This window comes from Ovis canadensis, chromosome X (genome assembly GCF_042477335.2).
Source record: "Ovis canadensis isolate MfBH-ARS-UI-01 breed Bighorn chromosome X, ARS-UI_OviCan_v2, whole genome shotgun sequence".
NCBI lineage: Eukaryota > Metazoa > Chordata > Mammalia > Artiodactyla > Bovidae > Ovis > Ovis canadensis.
This window is the reverse complement of record NC_091727.1, coordinates 49,336,362-49,348,410: the sequence shown is the minus strand read 5'-3', so window position 1 is coordinate 49,348,410 and position 12,049 is coordinate 49,336,362. Positions and strand designations below refer to the sequence as shown.

General features: G+C 38.4%; 1 pseudogene; it reads right to left on the bottom strand.

Annotated features, from left to right (window-relative positions):
* LOC138930710 (importin subunit alpha-4-like) overlaps positions 1-12,049 on the bottom strand; it is a 33,375-nt pseudogene that overhangs the window by 11,170 nt on the left and 10,156 nt on the right.

The following is a 12,049-nucleotide window of genomic DNA, read 5'->3' as shown; positions in this document are numbered from 1 at the left end:
TCTATGACCCACCTCCCAGAATATTGGAAATAAAAGCAAAAATAAACAAATGGGACCTAATTAAAATTAAAAATTTCTGCACAACAAAGGAAACTATAAGCAAGGTGAAAAGACAGTCTTCAGAATGAGAGAAAATAATAGCAAATGAAGCAACTGACAAACAACTACTCTGAAAATATACAAGCAACCCCTGCAGCTCAATTCCAGAAAAATAAACGACCCAATTAAAAACGGAACAAAACCCGAAATAAACATTTCTCCAAAGAAGGCATACAGATTGCCAACAAACACATGAAAAGATGCTCAATATCTCTCATTATCAGAGAAATGGAAATCAAAACCACAATGAGGTGCCATTTCACGCCAGTCAGAATGCCTGTGATCCAAATGTGTACAAGCAATAAATGCTGGAGAGGATGTGAAGAAAAGGGAAACCTTTTACACTGTTGGTGGGAATGCAAACTAGTACAGCCACTATGGAGAACAGTATGTAGATTCCTTAACAAACTGGAAATAGAACTGCCTTATGACCCAGCAATCCCACTGCTGGGCATACACACCAAGGAAACCAGAATTAAAAGAGACACATGTACCCCAATGTTCACTGTAGCACTGTTTATATAGCCAGGACATGGAAGCAACCTAGATTTCCATCAGCAGATAAATGGATAAGAAAGCTGTGGTACATATACACAATGGAGTATTACTCAGCCATTAAAAAAATACATTTGAATTAGTTCTAATGAGGTGGATGAAACTGGAGCCGGTTATACAGAGTGAAGTAAGCCAGAAAGAAAAACATCAATACAGTATGCTAATGCATATATATGGAATTTAGAAAGATGGTAATCAGTTCAGTTCAGTTCAGTTCAGTTCAGTTGGTCAGTCGTGTCCGACTCTTTGCGACCCCATGAATTGCAGCCCGCCAGGCCTCCCTGTCCATCACCAACTCCCAGAGTTCACTCAGACTCATGTCCATCGAGTCAGTGATGCCATCCAGCCATCTCATCTCTGTTGTCCTCTTCTCCTCCTGCCCCCAACCCCTCCCAGCATCAGAATCTTTTCCAATGAGTCAACTCTTCGCATGAGGTGGCCAAAGTACTGGAGTTTCAGCTTTAGCATCACTCCTTCCAAAGAAATTCCAGGGTTGATCTCCTTCAGAATGGACTGGTTGGATCTCCTTGCAGTCCAAGGGACTCTCAAGAGTCTTCTCCAACACCACAGTTCAAACGCATCAATTCTTCAGCGCTCAGCCTTCTTCACAGTTCAACTCTCACATCCATACATGACCACAGGAAAAACCATAGCCTTGACTAGACAGACCTTAGTTGGCAAAGTAATGTCTATGCTTTTGAATATACTATCTAGGTTGGTCATAACTTTTCTTCCAAGGAGTAAGTGTCTTTTAATTTCATGGCTGCAGTCACCATCTGTAGTGATTTTGGAGCCCCCAAAAATAAAGTCTGCCTCTCTTTCCACTGTTTCCCCATCTAATTCCCATGAAGTGATGGGGCCAGATGCCATGATCTTCGTTTTCTGAATGTTGAGCTTTAAGCCAACATTTTTGCTCTCCTCTTTCACTTTCATCAAGAGGCTTTTTAGTTCCTCTTCACTTTCTGCCATAAGGGTGATGTCATCTGCATATCTGAGGTGATTGATATTTCTCCTGGCAATCTTGATTCCAGCTTGTGTTTCTTCCAGTCCAGCATTTCTCATGATGTACTCTGCATAGAAGTTAAATAAGCAGGGTGACAATATACAGCGTTGATGTACTCCTTTTTCTATTTGGACCAGTCTATTGTTCCGTGTCCAGTTCTCACTGTTGCTTCCTGACCTGCATACAGATTTTTCAAGAGGCAGGTCAGGTGGTCTGGTATTCCCATCTCTTTCAGAATTTTCCACAGTTTATTGTGATCCACACAGTCAAAGGCTTTGGCATAGTCAATAAAGCAGAAAAGATGATTTTCTGGAACTCTTTTGCTTTTTCCATGATCCAGCGGATGTTGGCAATTTGATCTCTGGTTCCTCTGTCTTTTCTAAAACAAGCTTGAACATCAGGGAGTTCACAGTTCACGTATTGCTGAAGCCTGGCTTGGAGAATTTTGAGCATTACTTTAGTAGCATGTGAGATGAGTGCAATTGTGTGGTAGTTTGAGCATTCTTTGGCATTGTCTTTCTTTGGAATTGAAATGAAAACTGACCTTTTCCAGTCCTGTGGTCACTGCTGAGTTTTCCAAATTTGCTGGCATATTGATTGTAGCACTTTCACAGCATCATCTTTCACGATTTGAAACAGCTCAACTGGAATTCCATCACCTCCACTAGCTTTGTTCATAGTGATGCTTTCTAAGGCCCACTTGACTTCACATTCCCAGATGTCTGGCTCTAGATTAGTGATCACATCATCATGATTATCTGGGTTGTGAAGATCTTTTTTTGTACAGTTCTTCCGTGTACTTCGTACAGTTCTTCCAAATATTGCCACCTCTTCAATGGTAACCCTGAATGCGAGAGAGCAAAAGAGACATAGATGTATAGAACAGTTTTGAACTCTGTGGGAGAGGGAGAGGCTGGGATGATTTCAGAGAAAGGCATTGAAACATTTATAATATCATATAAGAAACCAATCTCCAGTCCAGATTTGATGAAGGATACAGGATGCTTGGGGCTGGTGCACTGGGATGACCCAGAGAGATGGTATGGGGAAGGAGGTGTGAGGAGGGTTCAGGATTGGGAACACGTGTACACTCGTGGTAGATTCATGTTGATGTATGGCAAAATCAATACAATATTGTAAAGTAATTAGCCTCCAATTAAAATAAATAAATTTAAATTAAAAAAAAATAATACCCCATCCTGGCAGAACTTAACTGTGTGCTGATCATGAGCATCAGACCCCAGACTAAAATAAACAAAAAAAAAAAGAAAAGAAAACAGAAGAAGGCAATAAGAATGGAGGGACTGATGAAGGACAGAGCGTTTTGACAACTCTCAGTGAACATGACATAATCTCTACTCTGAGGATCATCACCTACAATATTTCCCAAAGCCCATACTGCTTGCTCACAAACATTTTGATGTGGCTGAAAGAAGTCTTAGAAAAAGAGGTACAGCATTAAACTGTATGATAGTTTGAGTCTGTGCAGAAGTTCCTGATGCTATATTAGTTAACATTTATACAGCTTCAGACTGTAATGAAGGATTATCATCCCTTTCTAGACACTTCACTAGAATTGTAACATCCAAGGTTTTATTAGGTCATCACCTGTTGGATTTCTGTCACTGGATAAAAGTTTTCTTGCAACCTGTATAGCACTCAACTGGGCCACTGAGTATTTATCATTTGTGGCATTCTGCATTATAGCTTCTAGTATTATACTGTGTGCTTTAAAATCAGCATCAACATCTGAATCTTCTAAATTTTCTTCTTGGGGAACATTTCGTTTTTTCAGTAATTGTTCATCTCTTTTGTTCTTTTGCAGTTGAACAGTCATTTCATTTCTGTATCTTCACATTGTTCACATCACGGCCCTTATTCTTAAAGCTCTTGATGAGGTGGTTCTCCAAGCTGGGGTTCTCAACTATGGCTGTTTGCTGGCTCCATCTGCAGCTGTGTCACAGCAGTAGTGGAGGCAGTGAGTCTCAGTAAGGGAAGGGGAAGTGGAGGGCGAGAGGGGAAGAGAGGGAAAGGGGGAGAGGAGCGCATATTACTCTATGCTGCCAAGCACTGGCAGCAGTCTTTGAGTGGTAAAAGCTTATGCTCCCACTGTGGGATCCTGGTCCCTGGTTCTAGAGGGAGCAGAGAAGACCTTATTTGCAAAGTATTATATGTGTCTGTTCTAAGTTTTCTGATGTCTACTTGAAGGACTAATGCAAGGAAATTGTCTCTATTTTGCCTAACTTAGAATTCAGGTCACACTACGTTTCACCACAGGCTTAGCATAAACCTGACTAAGTGTTAGATTGCCCCAGCACAAAAGCAATCTGTAAGGACTGCGAGAGGTGTTTAGGGTTTTGTTTTGTTTTGAAAGAGGCTGTTTTAATTTTTTCTTCTTCTTTTAAAAAATATTTATTTAGCTGCATTAGGTCTTAGTTGCAGCACACAGGATCTTCCATGTGTCATGTGGGAACTTTTGGTGTGGCATATGGACTCTGTAGTTGTGCCATGCCCAGGCTCAGTATTTGTGGCATGCAAGCTTAGTTTCTTTGTGGCATGTGGAATTTTAGTTCCTGACCAGTGATGGAACCCGTGTCTCCTGCATTGTAAGGCAGATTATTTATTGGCTGTGCTGGCTCTTTGTTGTTGCTTGTGGGCTTTCTTTAGTTTTGGCAAGCGTGGGCTTCTCATTGTGGTGACATTTAGCCCTGCAGAGCACAGGCTCTAGGCACATAGGCTTCAATAGTTGTGGCACACAGGCTTAGTTTACCGAGGCATGTGGGATCTCCTTGGACTAGGGTTTGAACCAGTATCTCCTGCATTGCAAGATGGATTCTTAACCACTGGACCACCAGGAGAATCCTGAGGGTGCTTTTCTTTTATTATTGGCATTTAATTTTGTTTTTAGCTCCTAGCATTCAAGGAAATCTCTGTCAAAACACAAGTCAAACAAGAGCTAAAGGAATAGAGACCTCAGAGACCATTCATGAAAAGGAATACAATCTTTTCAAAAATAGCTTTGAGTACTCACTGAATATATGGATTACTCCAGATTTCCAACAAAGGCTGCAACAACACAGCAAACCCTGAGAAAGATTTCCAGAGTTACCATATTACAACAATCAAACGTTCAGTTTTTAACAACAAAATCACAGGATATACAAGGCAATGGGAAAGTATGGCCTATTCAAAGAATAAAATTGATGAACAGAAATGAAATTAAGATATGAAACTTACTAGACAAAGACTTCAACACAACTATATTAAATATGATCAAAATGCTAAAGGAAAACATGGAGAAAAAAACTAAAGAGAATCAGGAAGAAAATGTAATCAAAATGTTTTGGACACAAATAAAAAAGAAATTATTAAAAAGAACTAAATAAAAATTCTGGAGTTAAAAAGCAGAGAAACTGAAAAACAATTTAACTGAAGGATTCAATAGCATATTTAATCAGGGAGAAATAAGAGTCAGTGAATTAAAGGTAGGCCAATTGAAATTCATGAAGTGTGAAATTTATAAAGTGGAAAGAAAAAATGATAATGAAAAGTGAACAGAACCAAAAGGACCTGAAGTAAATCAAGTGACCAACACACACATTATGGGAGTCTTAGAGGGAGAAATGAGAAACAAAGGAGAAGAATACTGGAAGAAATAGTGTTCAAAAACTTCCCAAATCTAGTGAAAGACATAAGTTTACAAATCAAGAATCTTGACAAATTCCAACTACAGTAAATTCAAATATATACACAGTTTTCTTTCACAGTGAGGCTACTTATTTTAGGGCACAAAGGAAAGGCTTCAAAAGGGGGAATTTACCCAGCCGAGAATGGGGAATCTTCCCCCAGCACATGCACATGACACACCCATTGCACTGCAGCCTGCAAAAACACAGGTTTGATCCCTGGTCCAAGAAGATCCAACCTGCCATGAAGCAACTAAGCCTGTGCACCACAACTGTCGAGCCTGTACTCTAGAACTTGGGAACCACAACTACTGAAGCCTGCACACTGGAGAGTTCATTCTCCACAACAAGAAAAGCCACCAAAAGGAGAAGCCCACACACTTCAAAGAGAGTACCCTCCACTTGCAACTACAGAAAAGCCCACGCAGCAAAAAGGACCCAGCACAGTCCAAAAAAAAAAAAAAAAAAAAAAAGAAAGAAATAAAGAAAAAGAAAAGGACAATACTGCATATACAGACTGCGTCACATGGACTCTTCCTTTTTTATTCCATTCAACCAGCTTAGAAGGGTTTCAAGAATAGTATTTATAAATTTCCAGAGATCAAGCCCTGAGCTTTTGGAGTGGGAGCACTGACTCCAAGACCTTAGACTACCAGAGAACTAACCTTAAGGAGTATCAAATAGTGAGAAATCACACAAAGGAAATCACTTGAACAAGACCTGACATCACCTGACCACCAGTAGCAAACTGTGCACTATGCCTCATCTAAACAACAAAGAAAACAAAAAATACAAACCCAATCATCAGCTGACAGGATTGCCACCTCACTCAGCCTTGCTCATCAGAGGAAAAACACACAAACAAACAAAGAAAAACTCGGACAAATATCACCCTATGAAAAGCTTATACAAAACATTGGACCATACTTAGGAGGACAGAAACCAAAAGGAAAAAGAATTCAACCTTGAAGCCTGGGAAAAAGAGATATCAAACACAACAAGTTTAAAAAAAAACCCTGAAAATGCAGAGAAATACTAAACAAGTGAAGGAACAAACTAGAAACATAGAAGTCCAAATAAATGAAGAGGAAATAGGCAAATTACCTGAAAAAGAAATAAAAATAATGATAGCAAAGATGATCAAAAACCTTGAAAACAAAATGGAAAAAATGCAAGAATCAATTAAGACCTAGAACAACTAAAGAACAGACATACAGAGGTAAACAACACAATTACTGAAACTGAAAACACTCTAGAAGGAATCAGTAGCAGACTATCTGAAGCAGAAGAACAAATCAGTGAGCTGCTAGACAAAATGTTGGAAATGACTTCTGAAGAGAAGAATGAAGTAAAAAGAATGAAAAGAACTGATGATGGTCTCAGAGACTTCTGGGACAATATCAAACACAACAACATTCAAATTACAGAGGTTTCTTAGAAGAGAAAAAGAAAGGGTATGAGAATATTTTTGAAGAGACTATATTTGAAAATTTCCCCAACATGAAAAGGAAATAGTCAATCAAGTCCAAGAGGCACAAAGAGTCCCATACAGGATAAACTCAAGGAGAAACATGCCAAGACACATACTAATCAAACTAACAAAGACTAAACACAAATAAATAATATTAAAAGCAGCAAGGGAAAAGTAACAAGAAACAGACAAGGGAAATCCCATATGCTTAACAGCTGATCTTTCAACAGAAACTCTGCAGGCCAGAGGGGAATGGCAGGACCCTTATGGCAGAAAGTGAAGAGGAGCTAAAAAGCCTCTTGATGAAAGTGAAAGAGGAGAGTGAAAAAGTTGGCTTAAAGCTCAATATTCAGAAAATGAAGATCATGGCATCTGGTCCCATCACTTCATGGGAATTAGATGGGGAAACAGTGGAAACAGTGTCAGACTTTATTTTTTGGGGAGCTCCAAAATCACTGCAGATGGTGACTGCTGCCATGAAATTAAAAGACGCTTACTCCTTGGAAGAAAAGTTATGACCAACCTAGATAATATATTCAAAAGCAGAGACATTACTTTGCCGACTAAGGCCCGCCTAGTCAAGGCTATGGTTCTTCCTGTGGTCATGTATGGATGTGAGAGTTGGACTGTGAAGAAGGCTGAGTGCCGAAGAATTGATGTGTTTGAACTGCGATGTTGGAGAAGAGTCTTGAGAATCCCTTGGACTGCAAGGAGATCCAACCAGTCCATTCTGAAGGAGATCAACACTGGGATTTCTTTGGAAGGAATGATGCTAAAGCTGAAACTCCAGTACTTTGGCCACCTCATGCGAAGAGTTGACTCATTGGAAAAGACTCTGATGCTGGGAGAGATTGGGGACAGGAGGAGAAGGGGACGACCGAGGATGAGATGGCTGGATGGCATCACTGACTCGATGGACGTGAGTCTGAGTGAACTCCGGGAGATGGTGATGGACATGGAGGCCTGGCGTGCTGCGATTCATGCGGTCGCAAAGAGTCGGACATGACTGAGCAACTGAACTGAACTGAACTGAACTGATTTACAGCAGTGAAAAGGAAAAATCTACAAGCAAGATTACTTTACCTGGCAAGGATCTTATTCAAAATTGATACAGAAATAAAAAGCTTTTCAGACAAGCAAAAGTAAAGAGAATCCAGTACCACCAAATCAGCTTTACAACAAATGTTAAAGGGACTTATATAGTCAAGAAATACAAGAGAAGAAAAAAGATCCACAAAATCAACCCCAAACAAGTAAGAAAATGGCAATAGGAAAATATATATCAATAATTACTTTAAATCTTTGAATGTAAATGCATTAAATGCTCCAACCAAAAGACACAGACAGGCTGAATGGATATAAAAACAAGACCCATATATATGCTCTCTACAAGAAATCCACTTCAGACCTCAAGACACATATAGACTGAAAGGGAGAGGATGGAAAAATATATTCCATGCAAATGAGAAGTAAAAGAAAGTTGGAGTAGCAATCCTCATATCAGATAAAATAGACCTTAAAATAAAAAAGTTTACAAGAGATAAGGAAGAACACTACATAATAATCAAGGGATCAATCCAAGACCAAGACATAACAATTGTAAATATCTATGCACCCAATATAGGAGCACCTCAATACATAAGACAAACAGTAACAGACATAAAAGGGGAAATTGACAGTAACACAATCATAGTAGGAGACTTTAACACCCCACTTACACTAATGAACAGATCATCAAAACAGAAAACTAATAAGGAAACACAAGTCTTAAATGATACATTAGATGAGATGGATCTCATTGATATCTTCAGGATATTCCATCCAAATGCAGAACACTATACTTTCCTTTCAAGTGCACATGGAGCATTCTCTAAGATAGACCACATCTTGGGTCACAAATCAGTTCAGTTCAGTAGCTCAGTCATGTCCGACTCTTTGCAACCCCATGAACCGCAGCATGCCAGGCCTCCCTGTTGCTCACCAACACCCGGAGTCCAACCAAACCCAGGTCCATTGAGTCGGTGATGCCATCCAACCATCTCATCCTCTGTCATCCCCTTCTCTTCCTGCCCTCAATCTTTCCCAGCATCAGGGTCTTTTCAAATGAGTTAGCTCTTCACATCAGGTAGCCAAAGTATTGGAGTTTCAGCTTCAATATCAGACCTTTTAATGAACACCCAGGACTGATCCCCTTTAGGATGGACTGGCTGGATCTCCTTGAAGTCCAAGGGACTCTCAAGAGTCCTCTCCAACACCAGTTCAAAAGCATCAATTCTTCAGCACTTAGCTTAATTTATAGTCCAACTCTCATATCCATACATGACCATTGGAAAAACCATAGCCTTGACTAGACGGACCTTTGTCTGACCTTCAGGTCACAAATAAAACCTCAGTAAATTTAAGAAAATTGAAATCATACCGAGCATCTTCTCTGACTACAAAGCTATGAGACTAGATATCAATTACAACCAAAAAAATTGTAAGAAACACAAACACATGGAGATTAAACAACACGTTTCTAAATAAACAACAGATTATTGATGAAATCAAAGGGAAATAAAGCAAAAATTCTTGTAACAAATGGCAATGGAAACACGACAACTCAAAACATATGGGAAGCACCAAAAGCAGTTCTAAGAGGGAAATTTATAGCAATACAATCCTACCTCAAGAAACAAGAAAAACATCGAAGAGACAACCCAACTTTACACCTAAAACAACTGGAAAAAGAAGAACAAAAAACCCTCAAAATTAGTAAAAGGAAAGAAATCATAAAATTATAGCAGAAATAAATGAAAAAAAAGAGAGAAACAATCGTAAAGATTAATAAAACTGAAAGCTGGTTCTTTGAAAAGATAAACAAAATTGACAAACCTTTAGCCAGACTTCTTAAGAAAAAAATAAAGAGAGAAGAATCAAATCAACAAAATTAGAAATGAAAAAGGAGAGGTTACAACAGACAATGCAGAAACACAAAGGATTATAAGAGACTATTATGAACAACTATGTGTTAATAAAATGGATAACCTGGAAGAAATGGACAGGTTCTTAGTAAAGTTCAATCTTCCAATATTGAACCGAGAAGAAATATAAATTATGAAACACCTAATTACAAATACTGAAATTGAAGCTGTGATCCAGATTCTCCCAAAAAACAAAAGCTCAGGACCAGAGGGATTCACAGAAGAATTCCATCAAACATTTAGAGAAGAGCTAATGACTATCTTTCTGAAACTCTTTCAAAAAATTACAAAGGAAAGAACACTTTGAAACTTATTCTATGAGGCCACCATCACCCTGATACCAAAACCAGTGAAAGACAACACAAAAAGAGAAAACTACAGGCCAATGTCATTGATGAACATAGAGGCAAAAATCCTCAACAAAATTTTAGCAAACAGAATTCAGCAACACATCAAAAAGCTCATACACCATGATCAATTTGGGTTTATTCCAGGGATGCAAGTATTCTTCATTGTATGCAAATCAATCAATGTGATACACCATGTTAACAAATTGAAAGATAAAAACCGTATGATCATCTCAAAAGATGCAGAAAAAGCCTTTGACAAAATTCAGCACCCGTTTATTATTAAAACTCTTCAAAAAATGGGCATAGAAAGAACCTACCTCAACATAGTAAAGGCCACATATGACAAGCCTATTGCAAACATTATTCACAATGGTGAAAAACTGAAAGCATTCTCCCTAAGATCAGGAATAAGACAAGTGTGTCCACTCTCACCACTATTATTCAACATAGTTCTGGAAGTCCTAGCTACAGCAATCAGAGAAGAAAAAGAAATAAAAGGCATCCAAATCAGCAAAAGAGAAGTAAAGCTCTCACTGTTTGCAGATGACATTACACTGTACATAGAAAACCCTAAAGGTAGTATCAGAAAATTACTAGAGCTAATCAGTGAATTTAGCAAAGTCATAGGATACAAAATCAATACACAGAAATCACTTGCATTTCTATATACTAATAATGAAAAATCAGAAATACATATTAAGGAATCAGTCACATTCACTGCTGCAAAAAAAAAAAATGAAATATCTAGGAATAAACTTACCTAAGTAAACAAAAGAACTGTTTATGGAAAATTATAAGACACTGGTGAAAGAAATCATAGATGGCATAAACAGATGGAGAGATATTCCATGTAGGAAGAATCAATATTGTGAAAATGACTATACTACCAAACACAATCTACAGATTCAATGCGATCCCTATAAAATTACCACTGACATTTTTCACAGAACTAGAACAAAAAATTTCACAATTCATATGGAAACACAAGAGACCCTGAGTAGCCAAAGCAGTCTTGAGAAAGAAGAATGGGGCTGGAGGAATCAACCTTCCTGTCTTCAAGTTATACTACAAAGCTACAGTCATCAAGACAGTAGCTAGAACATGGAAGCAACCTAGACATCCATCAACAGATGAATGGATAAAGAAGTTGAGGTACATATAAAGAGTGGAATATTACTCAGCCTTAAAAAGGAGCACCTTTGAGTCAGTCCTAATGAGGTGGATGAACCTAGAGTCTATTATACAGAATGGAGTAAGTCAGGACGAGAAAGATAAATATCGTAAGCTAATGCATATATACAGAATCTAGAAAAATGGTAAAAGAATTTATTTACAGGGAAACAATGGAGAAGGATACATATTAAATAGACTTATGGACATGGGGAGAGGGGAGGAGAGGGTGAGAGAAATGGTAAGAATAACATTGAAGCTTACATTACCATATGTAAAATAGATAGCCAACCGGGAATTTGCTGTATGGCTGAGGAAACTCAAACAGGGGCTCTGTATCAATCTATAGGGGTGGGATGGGGGGGGCGGAGATGGGAGGGAGTTTCAAACAGGAGGGGATATATATATTCCTAAGGCTGATTCATGTTGAAGTTTGACAGAAAACAACAAAATTGTGTAAAGCAATTATCCTTCAATTAAAAAAAATTAATTGGTTAAAAAAGATATCCACATAAAGACACACGATTGAACTGTTGAAGGCAAAGAATCTTAAAAGCAATAGAAGAGAAAAGTGATTCATCATATACATGGTATTCTGAAGATTAACAGCTGATTTGTCATCACAAACCACTGGGGACAGAACATATTGAGATGATATATTTAGAGTGCTGAAAATAAAAGACAACAACAACAACTACAAAAACCCCAAAAAAACCTCTCAGCCAAGAATTCTGTATCTGTATCTGTAAAGC